Source organism: Meriones unguiculatus, chromosome 14 (assembly GCF_030254825.1).
Source record: "Meriones unguiculatus strain TT.TT164.6M chromosome 14, Bangor_MerUng_6.1, whole genome shotgun sequence".
Classification (NCBI taxonomy): Eukaryota; Metazoa; Chordata; class Mammalia; order Rodentia; family Muridae; genus Meriones; species Meriones unguiculatus.
In genome coordinates this window covers 12,463,684-12,478,530 of record NC_083361.1, presented here as the reverse complement: position 1 = coordinate 12,478,530, position 14,847 = coordinate 12,463,684, and the positions used below count along the sequence as shown (strand labels likewise).

The following is a 14,847-nucleotide window of genomic DNA, read 5'->3' as shown; positions in this document are numbered from 1 at the left end:
TGCACTTTGTCCACTCCATTCCTCCCCAAAGTGGGGGCAGCCTTAACAGGCGACAGAGGAAGGCAATACAGGCAGTCCGGTGAGACCTGATAGGCTAGGATAAGTGGGAAGAGGAGGAGGACCTTCCCCATCATTGGGCTCAGGGAAAGGCATGGGAGGAGATGATGGAGAGAGGGTGGAATTAGGAGGGAATGCAGGGCTACAGCTGGGATAGAAAGTGAATGAACTGTAATTTATAAAAAAACAAATTAATTAAAAAAGTCCTTTACAAGAGATTTCTTTCTTGGAGAAATTGGTGAGAGAGTAGACTTGTAGACTTGAGCATGCTTTCATTATGAATTCACTGGTCATTGCTTCTATCCATATTAGTTGGCCATATTCTTATGCTAACTTTTATGAAATATATAATGGGAATTTATGTATATTTGAAGACTTTAGCAGTTCTTGCTGAATGTCTTCAGTTGTAAAATAACATGAGCGATGGTGTGGACAGTATTTTGTTCTGCTGACTACCCTGGGATTTCAGTTTTTAGCTAATGTGATTCTTGTGCATTTGTGACAACAGGCACACAGCACCATTTCAGCTAAAAAAGAAATCCATCATTTTGCTCTGAGGAGTGACAGCTGGCATATTTTGAAGTCATTTTTTTTTTGATCAGTAACATTATGGACTCCAGAAATTTGGGAATAGGAATAATAATCTTGTTACAATATACCGTTGGAATTCTAGGAAACTTTTCACTTTTTGCCTACTACCTGGTTATTTATTACAAGAAACACAAAGTCAAGCCCACGGAATTGATTCTCATGCATCTGACCATAGTTAACTTCCTGATCATTCTCTCTAAAGGAGTGTGTAACACAATGGCAGCTTTTGTGTTGAAACTCTTCTACAATGATTGGAGCTACCAACTTTTTATGTATTTTCTGAGAGTTTTCAGGAGCATGTCCATTATCACCATTTGCCTCTTGTGTGCCTTCCATACCATCACCATCCTTCCCAGAAACTCCTGTTGGAAGAAACTTAAAGCCAAATCTCCAAAGGACATTGGTCTGTGTATTTCTTTCTGCTGGGTTTTTACATTATAATAAATGTCATTTTCCCCTTGTACATGTCCATAAAATTAATTAGGAAGAACTTAACAGAAGAGACAGAATTCAAACTCTACAGTGTTGTAGGATATGACAAAACCACAGTTTCCTTATATATAGCTTTTTTTGTGTTTCCTGAAGTTCTGTTTTCTGTTCTCATCACCTGGACCAGCAGCTCAATGATTGTGTTTCTGTACAGGCACAAACAGCGATTTCAGTACATCTGCAGCACTCAGGCTTGTCGCAATAGCTCCCCTGAGTCCAGAGCCACCCAGAGCATCCTGGTTCTAGTTTTCACCTTTCTGGGTTTTTATACCCTCTCTGCTATCTGACATGGTTGCAGTGCTCTGCTGCATGGTCACAATTCATGGCTTATGGATATCACAATCATTTTAACTTTGTGTTTTCCCACCTTGAGTCCTTTTGTACATATGAGTCAATTGTTCTCTCTCTTCAGACTCTTCTTTCTCTGGAAAAAGGATACAAATTCTTCTTAATATTTTTATGACAATGAAAACTGAATGCTTTTGCAGAGTCCAATTTTTGAGAGGAAAGCTAAACAGCTACTCTTTGGGGAAGACATTTGTAATATAAAGAAAAACTTTTGGATAATTCAGGTTACTTCAGTTGGTGGAATCTCCATCCAATACTAGCTAAACTGTTGGGATCTAGGCCTTTTTCTCATTCAATTATCATATATCACAGCCGTTCTTTGTTCCAGCTTCTTAGAGGAGATGTTCTCAATTTATTTTCAATAAATCATTTCTGCTTTTGTAATCAGTTCAGCTGGTATATTTCATCCTGGATGCTGTGTATATTTTACATATGTTCTAAGGAAGCTACACTCCACAGGCCAAAGACTATGTAACCACAACTACTGGTCAACTTTCACCAAAGATAGTCTTGCACATTTCACATATGTTCCAGGACATGAGTGCTCCAAACTCCTCTTATGCATGTGCTCCTTATCACCTTGCTTGCAGCTGCTCCAGAGGTATGAGTCCCTATATGCCCTGAGCCTGATAATAACTACGCTCTACCGTGTGTAAAATTAATACCTCTCATATAGACTCAGTCAAAACACATGATTGGGAAAGAGTAAGGTTATCCACACAAGGCTTGTAATTAGAGATTTAAACTCTCAGTACAAGCGTCACAATGGTTCTCTTTGATGTGTGCAAGAATCTATTTGACATCTTTTTAGGTTAATCAGGAGAGATGTCTCCCACATTGCTTTACCCACAGTGATGTAAACTCTTTACTCAGTAGAAATGATGATTCTTTTTGTCTATATTATGCGTGGAAAAGACTTATATTGTTGCACAAAAAGTAGGAAAGTCCTTGTACTTCCATCCATCAGTCCAGACATATGACAGTGTCAGAAACAACAACAGCAATATTCTGAAGGAGACTGAAGAGGCTAAGAGAGTGATCAATAACTTCAGACACTTTAGATCTTGGGAGATTAGACATTGCAATGAGGTGACACTCTATTCCTCCATTGTCGTAAAAGTTTCTGATATCTGACAAGAGTTCTACTTTTTGATGTTTCCATTACCTCCTAAATTAGTATCACCCCAACATTCAAGACATTTATTTGTGGGAAAATTTTTATACTCAGTCTCTTCCAGTCAAAGAAATAGGTCCCATGGGGAGATAATAAACATTCAACGGAAGTAAAATGAATAAGAAAAAGAAAAAGAGTAAATGAAGGTAGTATAGAGAGTCTTTGTAGATTAAAAGAGACCATAAAAACTTTCAGATGTAATGGACATAGGTAGGTGTGTACCGTTTATATAGAGTCTTTCAAAATTCTGATAAGTGAGTAGTTTTTTCCTTTGGCTTTTGGCATAGATAAAACAAGAATTACACTAAAATATTTTATTACATGTTGACATAGCTCATGAAAAAAATATATGGATGTGAGAGATAGAACCTTCAGAAATGACTAAGGATAAGAAGAAGGATCAGGTCTAAGAGTCTCAAAGAGGATAAATTTGACATATCAGAAGGATCAACATATGGAGATGTGTCCAATAAACAAGAGTGTTGGCAATGAGGTGAGTGATGATGGGAGGGCAAATTTCTACAGAAAAATGGTATAGAACTCATCAGAAATTTCAAGAATTAAACAGAAATGACTCAGAAATATATGAAAAATGATCCATATCCTTAGCCTGCAGGGAAATGTAAATTAAAATTACTTTTATATTTCATCTTACCCTGGTCACAATGGTTATATCAGTAAAACAAATGACCACAAATACTGGTGAATATGCACCAAAAAGGGGACCAGTTTTCAATACCCTTGTGGGTACAAACTGGTGCAGCCACTATAGAAAATAGTGTTAATGTTTCTCAAAAAGCTGGAAATATATCTACTATATGATCCAGTATGCCACTGGTCAGATAATCAAAATACACAGTATCCCATTTTAGAGATACATACTGATTCATGTTCATTGCTCCTCTAGTCCCAATATCTCAGAAGTCCTAACAACCTAGTATTTCTTCAACAGATGAATGGGTAAATAAAGTGTGACACATTCACAAAATGGACTATTGTTCATTTGTTAAACATATGAAATTTCAAAAAAAATGAGTGGAGGTGGAAACAATCAGTCTGATTGTTGTAACTTAAATTCAGCAACAAGAACATAGCAGTTTTTTTATATGTTGGCTTGTGTAATTCTTTAAATATCAATTACAGTTTATTCACATTTTATACCAGCTTTGGCCCCGTCCTTTATTCCCTCCCAGTCTCACCCTCCCTCTCTCATCTCCTCCAATGCCTCTTTCCAAGTCCACTAATATGGGAGGTTCTCTTCCCATTCCATCTGACCCTAGGCTATCAGGTCTCATCAGGAGTGGCTGCATTGTCTTCCTCTGTGTCCTGGGAAGGCTGCTCCCCCCCTCAGGGGTTGCTGATCAAAGAGCAGGCCAATCAGTTCATATCAGTCCCTGTTCCCATTACTATGTAATCCACTAGGATACTGAACTGCCATGGGGTACAACTTTGCAGGGGTTTTAGGTTATCTCCATGAATGGTCCTTGGTTGGAATATCAGTCTCAGAAAAGACTCTGGCTAAGATGCTCAATCCCCATTCAGAAAGGCAAAGAGGATGGACATCAGATGAGGGAGAAAACAAGGGACAGGACAGGAGCCTATCACAGAGGGACTCTGAAAGGCTCTACCCTGCAGGGTATCAGAGCAGATGCTGAGACTTATAGCCAACCTTTGGGCAGAGTGCAGGGAATCTTGTGTAATTTTTTAAGCTAAGAATTTGGTTAGTGATTATCTCCTACTTTATATGGAGACTCTATTTAAATTCCATATGTGTATATGTATGTATGTATGTATGTATGTATGTATGTATGTATACACACACATACACACAGACATATATGCAACTTACATGAATGGATTTTTAAAGGCTTCATGAAGCATACTAATGTAGAAGCTTTTATACATTCATACACATACACACATGTGCACACACAGTTACATATACATCCTCATTTTTATGTGTGTAAGTATATACACTTCTATACTAGTACACATATACCTATACAGATATGTGTGTGTATATATACAAGCTTCTCAACTGTTATGTTTTAGGAGGCCTTTAGAAACCCTTTAGTGTTAGTTTACCCTTCCTCTATTCCCTACTCCACTTTGGTTCTTTCATTCTCCTCCTGACCCAGTCCTCCTCTTATTCAATTTAAAAAACTATATTATATCTTCCCTTCCTTGAATAAATCCATTGATTTTCCTTGTTTTTTTTTTTTAACATGGTACCTGATCCCTGCAGATATTCTGAATGACAACACACACACACACACACACACACACACACACTCACACACTCACACACACATTTAAAGCTTAAAAGCTAGCAGCCACATACAATAGAAAACTTGCTAGGTTAGTCTTTCAGCATCTAGGTTGCCTCCTTCAGTATGATTGTTTCCAGGTCCACTCATATGCCTGAAATAGTCATGACAGTTTTTACTAACAGCTGAATATTCCATAGTGTAAAGGTACCACATTTTCATCATCCATTCATCAGTTGATATCTAGGCTTCATTACAATGTCTAGTTTTTAGGCATAGAAAAACAATAAACACAGATTACATGTATGTCTGTGGTAAGATGTAAAGTGCTTTGGGTATATGACAGGAGTGGTATAGACTGATTTTTATGGCAGATCAATATTCCTCATTTTGAAGATCCTCCACCCTGATTTCTACAGTGATTGAATCAGTTGGCCACAGTAATGAATAAGTGTTCCTCTTTCCACACAGCATCACTAGATCACTTTAGAATAAAGCACATGGACGCAAGCTATTTTGCCAGACTGCTTTTGAGCCTCAATTGCCTCCCTCTTCTTCTTCTTCTTCTTCTTCTTCTTCTTCTTCTTCTTCTTCTTCTTCTTCTTCTTCTTCTTCTTCTTCTTCTTCTTCTTCTTCTTCTTCTTCTTTTTCTTCTTCTTCTTCTCCTCCTCCTCCTCCTCCTCCTCCTCCTCCTCCTCCTCTTCCTCCTCCTCCTCTTCCTCCTCCTTCTCCTTCCTCTTCCTCTTCCTTTTTCTCTTCCTCCTCCTCCTCCTCCTCGTCTTCTTCTTCTTCTTCTCCTTCTTCTTCTTCTTACTGTTGTTATTTATTACAGTTTATTCACTTTGTATCCTGGCTGTAGTCCCTTATGTCTTCCTCATCTCCTTCTGGTCCCACCATCCATTCTTCTTCCTCACCCCATTTGCCTCTCCTGTAGTACACTGATACGGGATGTTATCCTCCTTCCCTATTATCTTACCCTAGTCTATCAGGTCTCATCAGGACTGTGTGAATCCTCTTTCTTTATAGGCTAGTAAGAGCACCCTGCCAGGGGAGGTGTTCAAAGAGCAGGCAACTGAGCTTATGCCAGAGGTTGCCCCTGCTCTCCCTACTAGGAGACACCCATGGAGACTGAGCTGCCCATGGGCTATGTCTGAGCAGGGGTCTATGTCCTCTCCATGTATGGTTCTTGGTTTCTTCAGTAACCTCAGAAGGTGCCCTGGAGCTTAGAGTTTTGGGTTCTGTTGGTCTTTTTGTGGAGCTCCTGTCCCCTCGGGGTCTTTCTTTCTCCCTTTCTTCCATGATATTCCCTGCACTCTGCCCAAAGTTTGGCAATGAGTCTCAACATCTGTTTCAATACCCTCTATGATAGATTCTTTCAGAGTTCATCTGTGGTAGGCTCCTGTTTTGTTTCCTGTCTTTTTTCACCTCTGATGTCTATCCTGTTTGCCCTTCTGAAGGAGGATTAAACATCTTCCATAGTGTCTTCCTTGTTGTTTAGCTTCTTTAGGACTATAGATTTTAGTATGTTTATCCCATATTATATGGGTAATATCCACTTATAAATGAGTATATACAATGTGTGTCTTTCTGCTTCTGGGTTATGTAACCCCAGTCTCAGTGTTCCACCTTAAGCCATCACAGCTGCATGTACTGCCAATGACATTGCAGGATAACTTAAAAACTATCATTACTGGAAGGTAAAACAAACAAATGAGAATAGACTGCTTGAAGAGCACATCATCACTAAAGTGTATCTCTAAGCCTTTCAAGGTATAGTTTTACAATATTTCATCTCATTGCTTAGCTGAAAAATTAAAAATAAAATTATTTCCCCAGGCAGGCTGACATCATCCTCTTTCAATCCTTTTGCAACTGTGGCTGACTCCTTAAGACACACACCGTATATACTCACTTATTAGTGGGTACTAGACTTATAAGATAGGATAAACATACTAAAATCTGTACACCTAAAGAAGATAAACAAGAAAGAGGAGCCAGGGTAAGATGACCAATCCTTACTTAGAAAGACAAATGGGATTGACATTGGAAGTAGGAGAAAACAAGAAACAGGACAGGAGCCTACTGCAGAGGGCCTCTGAAAGACTCTACCTAGCAGTGTATCAAAGCAAATGCTGTGACTCATAACAAAACCTTCGGCAGAGAGCAGAGAATCATATGAAAGAAGGGGGAGTTAGTATGACCTGGTGAGGACAGGAACTCCACAAGGACCAAATGTATCTGGGCACAGGGGTCTTTTATGAGACTGTTTCTCCAAACAAGGTCCATGTATAGATGTAACCTAGAACCTCTGCTCAGATGTAGCCCTTGGTAGCTCAGTATCCAAGTGGGTACCCTAATAAGGGGACCAGGGACTGTTTCTGACATGAACTCAATGGCAGGCTCTTAGACCTCCTTCCCCCACCCCCAAGGGAGGAGCAGCCTTGCTAGGCCACAGAGGAGGGCATTGCAGCCAGTACCGAAGATACCTGATGAGCTAGGGTCAGATGGAAGGGGAGGAGGACTTCCAGTATCAGTGGACTTGGAAAGGGTCAGGGAGGAGTTGAGAGGGGGGTGGGTGGGATTGGGAGGGAATGAGGGAGGGGGCTATGGCTGGGATACAAAAGAAATAACCTGTGATTAATATAAAAAATAAAATATAGTAAAACAGTACTTTTTGGAGGTGGAGTGAGTGTCCTTCACCCAGTAACTACTTATCCTTAAATTTATTTGTTAGATCTCAAACACATGAGTTAGATCTCGCTACCAGGAGTTATAAATCTTCCCTGTGGTGTGCATCGTGCTCCTGTGAAAGGGAAGATGCCAGCCCTGTTCACTGGTACTCACTAAGAGTATCCAGTGTTTTAGATGATTCATGGGGTGCAGGCAGTGGTTTGTGAAGAAGCCTCCCCACTGGGTGTGAAGTGAGTAAGGTTGTTTTCCAAGTACTGAGATATATTAAGGGCATTTCATAAATTCATAGGGCATTGAAGTAAGACTAGGCATTTTTAAAGTGTTGCCTTATATGGCCTACCCACTGTTACTGTTAATAATAAATCTTTATTTTAAGCACCTACTTTAAAGAAGCTAAGATGTTACAGGTAGGGATAATTTGAATCACTTTTTTTTTTCCAGTTTGGCTTCAAGACACTGTTGTCAGAACAAAACAACTGCCTACTGATTGGGAAAGGATCTTCACAAACGCTCTATCTGATAGAGGGCTATTATCTAGAATGTACAAAGAACTGAAGAAGTTAAATAGCAACAAATCATGTAATCCAATTTAAAAACAGGGTACAGAGCTAAACAGAGAAATATGGAATAGCAGAGAAACACTTATAGAAATGCTCAACATCTTTACTTATCAGAGAAATGTGAATCAAAAAGACCCTGGATTTCACCTTACACCCATCAGAATGGCTAAGATAAAAAACTCAAGTAACAACACATGCTGGAGAGGTTGGGGAGAATGGGGAACCCTTCTCCACTGCTGGTGGGAATGTAAACTTGTGGAACCACTTTGGAAATCAATATGGTGCTTTCTCAGACAATCAGGAATAGTGCTACCTCAAGATCCAGCTATACCACTCCTAGGCATATATCCAAAACATGCTCAGGTACACAACAAGGACATTTGCTCAACCATGTTTGTATCAGCTTTATCTGTGACAGCCAAAAGCTGGAAACAACCCAGATGCCCCTCAGTTGAGGAATGGATACAGAAACTGTGGTACATTAACACAACGGTATACTGCTCAGCAATTTAAAACAAGGAAATCATGAAATTTGCATGTAAAAGGTTGGAACTGGAATAGATGATCCTGAGTGAGGTATCCCAGAAGCAGAAAGATACACAGGGTATATACTTACTCATAAGTATATATTAGACATATATTATAGGATAAACATAATAAAATCTGTACATCTGAAGAAACTAATCAGGAAGGAGGACTCTGGGTAAGATGTTCAATCCTCATTCAGAAAGGCAAAGAGGTTGGACATCCGAAGAGGGAGAAAACAGGGAACAGGACAGGAGCCTGCCACAGAGGGCCTGTGAAAGACTCTAGCATGCAGGGTATCAGAGAAGATGCTGAGACTTATAGCCAAATTTTGAGCAGAGCCCAGGGAATCCTATGAAAGAAGTGGGACACAGTAAGACCTGGAGAGGACAGGAGCTCCTAAAGGAGAGAAATAGAACTAAAAATCTGGGCACAGGAGTCTTTTCTGAGTCTGATACTGTAACCAAGTACCATTAATGGAGATAAGCTAGAACCCCTGCGCAGATGTAGCCCATGGCAGTTCAGTGTCCAGGTGAGTTCCATAGTAATGGGAACAGGGACTGTCTCTGACATGAACTGATTGGCCTGCTCTTTGATCACCTCCTCCTAATGGGGGGGTAGCCTTACTAGGCCACAGAGGAAGACAATGCAGCCACTCCTGATGAGACCTGCTAGAAGGAATGGGAGGAAGACCTCCCCTATCAGTGGACTTGGGGAAGGGCACAGGTGGAGAAGAGGGAGGGAGGGTGAGATTGGGAAGGGAGGAGAGAAGGAGCTACAGGTAGGATACAAAGTGAATAAATTGTAATTAATAAAAATATAAATAAAAAAGAAAACAAAATTAAAAAAAAGACCATCTACCAAGTAGCTTAATGAACTGAAGTGGCCATTTTGAATCCCCCAACAGAGGGCCTAGTAGCATACATGTCAAGCACAGCGACTTGCTGCCAAACTACGTTGGCCATTTTAAACATTCCTTGCCTTATATTCATGATTAATTGTCAATTTGGGTGTGAATGTCTTTTGGGGGAGGCTTAAATATTTTTCTTTATTCTTTAAAAGTTTCCTACATACATACACTCTCTGTTGACCGCATTCATCTCTATTCATCCCAAAACATCTTGCAACACAATTACAAGCAAGGGGTATTTGACCAAATTGTGATGAAGTGTTTTGAGCCATTTTATTACATTGATGACTTCAAAATAATGAGCTTAGTGTCTTGTGCTGTACTTTGCGCATTGTTTTCAGTGCCAAGCTGAGTCTTTCATGGCACAATCTCAGCAAACAGGTATCTGGTAAAATAAAAATTCTGTTCTCTCAGTACTCAGTGCTCCACTCATAGAGCGAAGATGCCATGTTAGAATATCGGGAGATGCTGCACAAGATATCATAATATGTCCTTGCTGATGACTGTGTCTGGTACAGTTAGGCACTTGTTTCAGAGTGGGGGTTTATAGACTGGATGTAGACATTGTGATCAGAGAAACCAGCCTTATCGTCCATCACACAACTCTTGTGACCTTTAAAAATTCAGACACTTTAACACCCCAGACTCCCACACAGACCTAATTCATGATGCAACCTCCATTGTGTAATCCTTCTAGATGCATCTTTGTTCATCTGCTTCAGCAGACTCCAAGAAAAAAAATTGTAGTTGCTTCACCTTGCTCTGTATCTGCACTTAGCCAAAATACCATATTTCATGCATTGTGTACTCTTAGCTGGAAAACCTAGACTATCATGGTGCTCAATTTTCAATTGCTCAGGACTTAATGCATTCACACAATTATAGTAAAGTGTGTCTCTCTTTACCAGCACTATGAAACGCTACTAGGATTTCAAGTAGTGTTGAGAACTCATCCTCATCTTCCTCTTCCACTCAGTGTTGGGATGTTGTTTGACTTCAACTTGCACATGTCTCTTGTATGTTGTCACACAATACTTGTGTGACATGTATTTAACTGCAAAGTATTGGATTCATAAAACATGAAGAAACCAAACAGGTACCTGTTTTTGTTAGCTTTCATAGTACTGGAAGTTGCTGTGCCCTCTATTGCAGGAGAAAAGAACACAACTACACACTCTGTGAACAACAAAAAGGACTGGGCTGACAGTGGCCTGAAATAGTAGGAAAAATGTAACATAGGTAACCGCCTGCATTATGATAGGATTATAGGTCCACTTGCTGAAATGTAGACTATACTGAGAACTGAGAACCTGGGGCTATCCAGGCATTAGGCCATAAGGAAGAATATCATACTTTTCTGCTGTGAAATGATAATTTGATATGATCTCTCCCCACATTATCTCATTATTACACTGATCTTTTATTAATTTATTTTTTGAACTTTTATTAATTACACTTTATTCACTTTGTATCCCCCCATAAACCTCTCCCTCCTCCCCTCCTTTTTTATATTAATATTTTTTATTTTTAAATAATTTTATACATTCACTTGTATCCCAGCTCTAGCCCACTCCCTCTTTCCTTCCCAATCGTCCCCTCCCTCCCTTATCTCCTCCCTGCCCCCTTCTGAGTTCACTGAGAGGGGGTGTCGTCCTCTACTTCCATCTGTCCCAAGCTTATCAGGTATCTTCAGGATGGTTGCAATGTCCTTATCTGTGGCCTAGCAAGGCTGCTCCTCCCTAAGGGGAGAGGGGAGGCTCATGAGTTCATGTCAGAAACAATTCCTGTCACCCTTTCTAGGGAACCCACTTGGATACTGAACTATCATGGGCTATGTCTGAGCAAGGGTTGTAGGTGATATCCATGCATGGTCCTTTGTTGGATAAACAGTCTCATAGAAGAGCCCCGTGCTCAGATATATTTGGGCCTTATGGGGCTCTCTGATCCCTCTAGGATATCTAATTCCTCCTTCCTTCATATGATTCCCTACACTCTGCCAAAGGTTTAGTTATGGGTCTCAGCATCTGCTTCAATACACTGCTAGGTAGAGTCTTTCAGGTGCCTTCTATGGTAGGCTACTGTCCTGTTACTTGTTTTCTCCACTTTCCAATGTCCATTCTCCTTGTCTTTCTAGATGAGGATTGATCATATTACCCCTAGACCTCTTTCTTGTTTATTTTCTTTAGGTGTACATATTTTAGTATGTTTAGCCTATCTTTTAGGTCCATATAAGTGAGTATATACCATGTGTGTCTTTCTGCTTTTGAGATACCTCACTCAGGATAATTTTTTTCTAGATCCCACCATTTGCCTGCAAAATTCATGATTTCCTTGTTTTTAATAGCTGAGTCGTATTCCATTGTGTAAAAGTACTACAATTTCTGTATCCATTCCTTTGTTTATGGACAAGTGGATAGTAGCTATAAAGTACAAGATTACAATGCAAGAGATTAGGATGGAGCAAAGATTCAGGGAATGGCAAATCAATGACTACCCCAACTTGAGAGCCACCCAGTGGGAGAGAGGCAACTTCTTTCACTGTTAATGATACTCTGGTATGCTTGCAGACAAGAGCCTAGCATAACTGTCTTCTGAGATGCTTCATTCATCAGCTGATGGAAACAGATGCAGAGACCCACAGCCAAAAATCTAAGTTGAGCTTGGGGTCTTTTGTGGAAGAGTGGAAAAAGGGATAGAGCGAACCTGAAGGTTAAGGACACCACAAGAATACCTAGAGATCCCATGGGGCATACAGAGACTGAACTACCAAGCGAGGAGCATGCATCGGCTAGACCTAGAACCTCTACAGATATGTAGCAAATGTGCAGCTTGGACAACATGTGTGTTTGCTAATAATGGGTGTAGGGGTTGTCTCTGACTCTGTTGCCTTTCTCTGGATCTTTTTCTCTTCTCTGAGCTACATTGTCTGTCGTCAGTGGGAGAGTATGTGCTTAGTTCTTCTGTGACTTGAGGTGCGAGGGTGAGTTGTCACCCCTTGGGGGTCTCACCTTCTCTGAGAAGAAAGAGAGGGTGGATTAGAGTGAAGGTGGGACTGGAAAGAAAGGAAGGAGAAGGCTGGAATATGGCTGTAAAGTTATTAAATGAGTAAATAATAAAATAAAATTTAAATATATAATTTAATTAAAATGAAAAAGCTTCAAAAACTTAAAACTGAAATTTAACATTCTTTATTGGATATAATATTATAATATGGTAGATTGAGACTCATCAGAAATGAAAGAGCAGGCTTTCAGATTAATGAAAAAAAACATGCAGAACAGGTTTCTCATCTGGCATTTAAGAAATAAAATCTGGTATACATAATTCACAATTATATCTATCAAAGCCCTGCATATGCTTGACTCACAGTTCTACCAGAAAACCTCATACAAATGAGCCAATCACCATACCAAAGAAATTTCCTCAGAAAACATCACCAAGGAACTGTTTCAATCCGAAACCTAAAATTGTGTCAAAAACTCCTTTGTAGAAAATGATCAGTGAGTTTGATAAAAAGAAAACATATTTTCAAAGTTTCTCATTGCTCTATAGGCAGCCATCTCAATCTGTTCTTTCCATGAAAAACAGGATAGATGGACAGATAATGCTTAGAAAAAACTTATTGGGGTAAGCAACATGAAGAGATTACTCACAAGCTACAATTGAGATAAAGCCAACCATACACAGATGGTAATTACAGCCATCACAGCCTTACATATATTCTGCCTCCATATTCATGTACCAGTCAGAAGCCTTATATAAAAACCAATCACAAACTTCTGTATAAGGCAATCTTTTTAGTTGAGCAGAACATTTTGGAAGAGATGCTCTTCTCTCATTCATGCCATTTAGCAAACTTCCATGACTGTATTCAGACAGGCAAGACATTGGGTGGTTGTAGTTTAAGATAAGTTTCTCTGGGGTTGGGGGGGAGGCAGAGCCAAGATGGTGACTAGCATGCACAGTTTCTGAGTTGCAGAGGATTTGAACTGCTTGAGTTGGTGTGTGGAAGGACTACTGAAGCCAGGCAAACAATGGTAAGGCTTTCTAAATGACAGGGAACATCACAAGAGGTGAGAACTTTGGTCTGGGGTCATGGACTTCTTTGGGGAAGGAGAGAAAGGATCCTTTGATCTCCCAATATTCCCATTTCTTAGAAATCCCTCATCCTTGGTACAGCCAGCTCACCAAGATTCTCAGCTCAGAGCTCACTGCCTGGCATCTGTAGTGGCTGAGGCATGGCTCCTAGCCCCTTAGCAGAAACTGCTAGCTGTACCTGTCTTGTAGTCCCAGATCTGCAGCACCATCCTCCCACGGTCCCAGGTCTGCTAGCCGCCATACTGACTCTGCTGGGTCTCTCAGCCACTGACTGTACAGTCCACCCAATCCATAGGTGACAGATAATACACTATATACCCACCAAAGCCCAGCAGACCTGCCAAAGAAGCTAAGCACACCAGGCACTGGGATTCCCAGGCCTGGAGAGCACAGTGGAGGGCCCCGAGGACTTTCCAGAAGGCGTCTGGACCAGCATCCCAGTCTCCAGCTGCAGCTGGACGTCCTAACCTGGTGGCTGCAGCAGCACTGAGTTGGCAGAGCATGTTAGTCCTCCTGCATAAGACCAAGCAGGACCAAAACATAAAACAGAGAGACCAGATACCCCCATCCTTGTCGATGTGACCTGCTTGTTAGTGGGGGTACCCTTGTGTCTGCAGAGCCCCAGATCCAGGGTACTTCTACACTAGAAGCCAGGCATCAGACCCCTCCCACCCACATACCCACTGTGGGAAAGAGAGGGTCCCTTGGGACATTGAAGCCTCTGCTATGCACATACAACCGAGGAGTTAAGGCAGATAACGCCAGAAATTGTGCCGTGACCAAAACCAGCACCTGTTGCATATACATTGCATGCACAAATAATCCCCTAGAAGCATGCACGGCTGAGCTCCTCCCACACACTCAAGGGTTCAATATTCTCTATCACTCTATTTCTTGAGGTACACTTCCACACACACACACACACACACATACACACACACACACACACACATGCCTGCATTTGCCCTCTTACACCCGTGTCCTTTCCTCCCACAGGCACAGGTAGTGCACCAACGCATGAGCTGAGGCCAGGAGACCTCTCTCAGCTTTCTGAAAAACTGTCCAGATGCCAGAGACAGACAGTATGAGTCTGAACTGCAGAATCCAGAAACAAACAGGGAAGGTTTCAGATAAACC

At 40.8% G+C, this 14,847-nt stretch overlaps 1 pseudogene; it reads left to right on the top strand.

Annotated features, from left to right (window-relative positions):
• The first annotated feature begins 616 nt into the window (after positions 1 to 616).
• Positions 617 to 1,556, top strand: LOC110542989 (vomeronasal type-1 receptor 4-like; annotated as a pseudogene).
• The last annotated feature ends 13,291 nt before the right edge of the window (positions 1,557 to 14,847 follow it).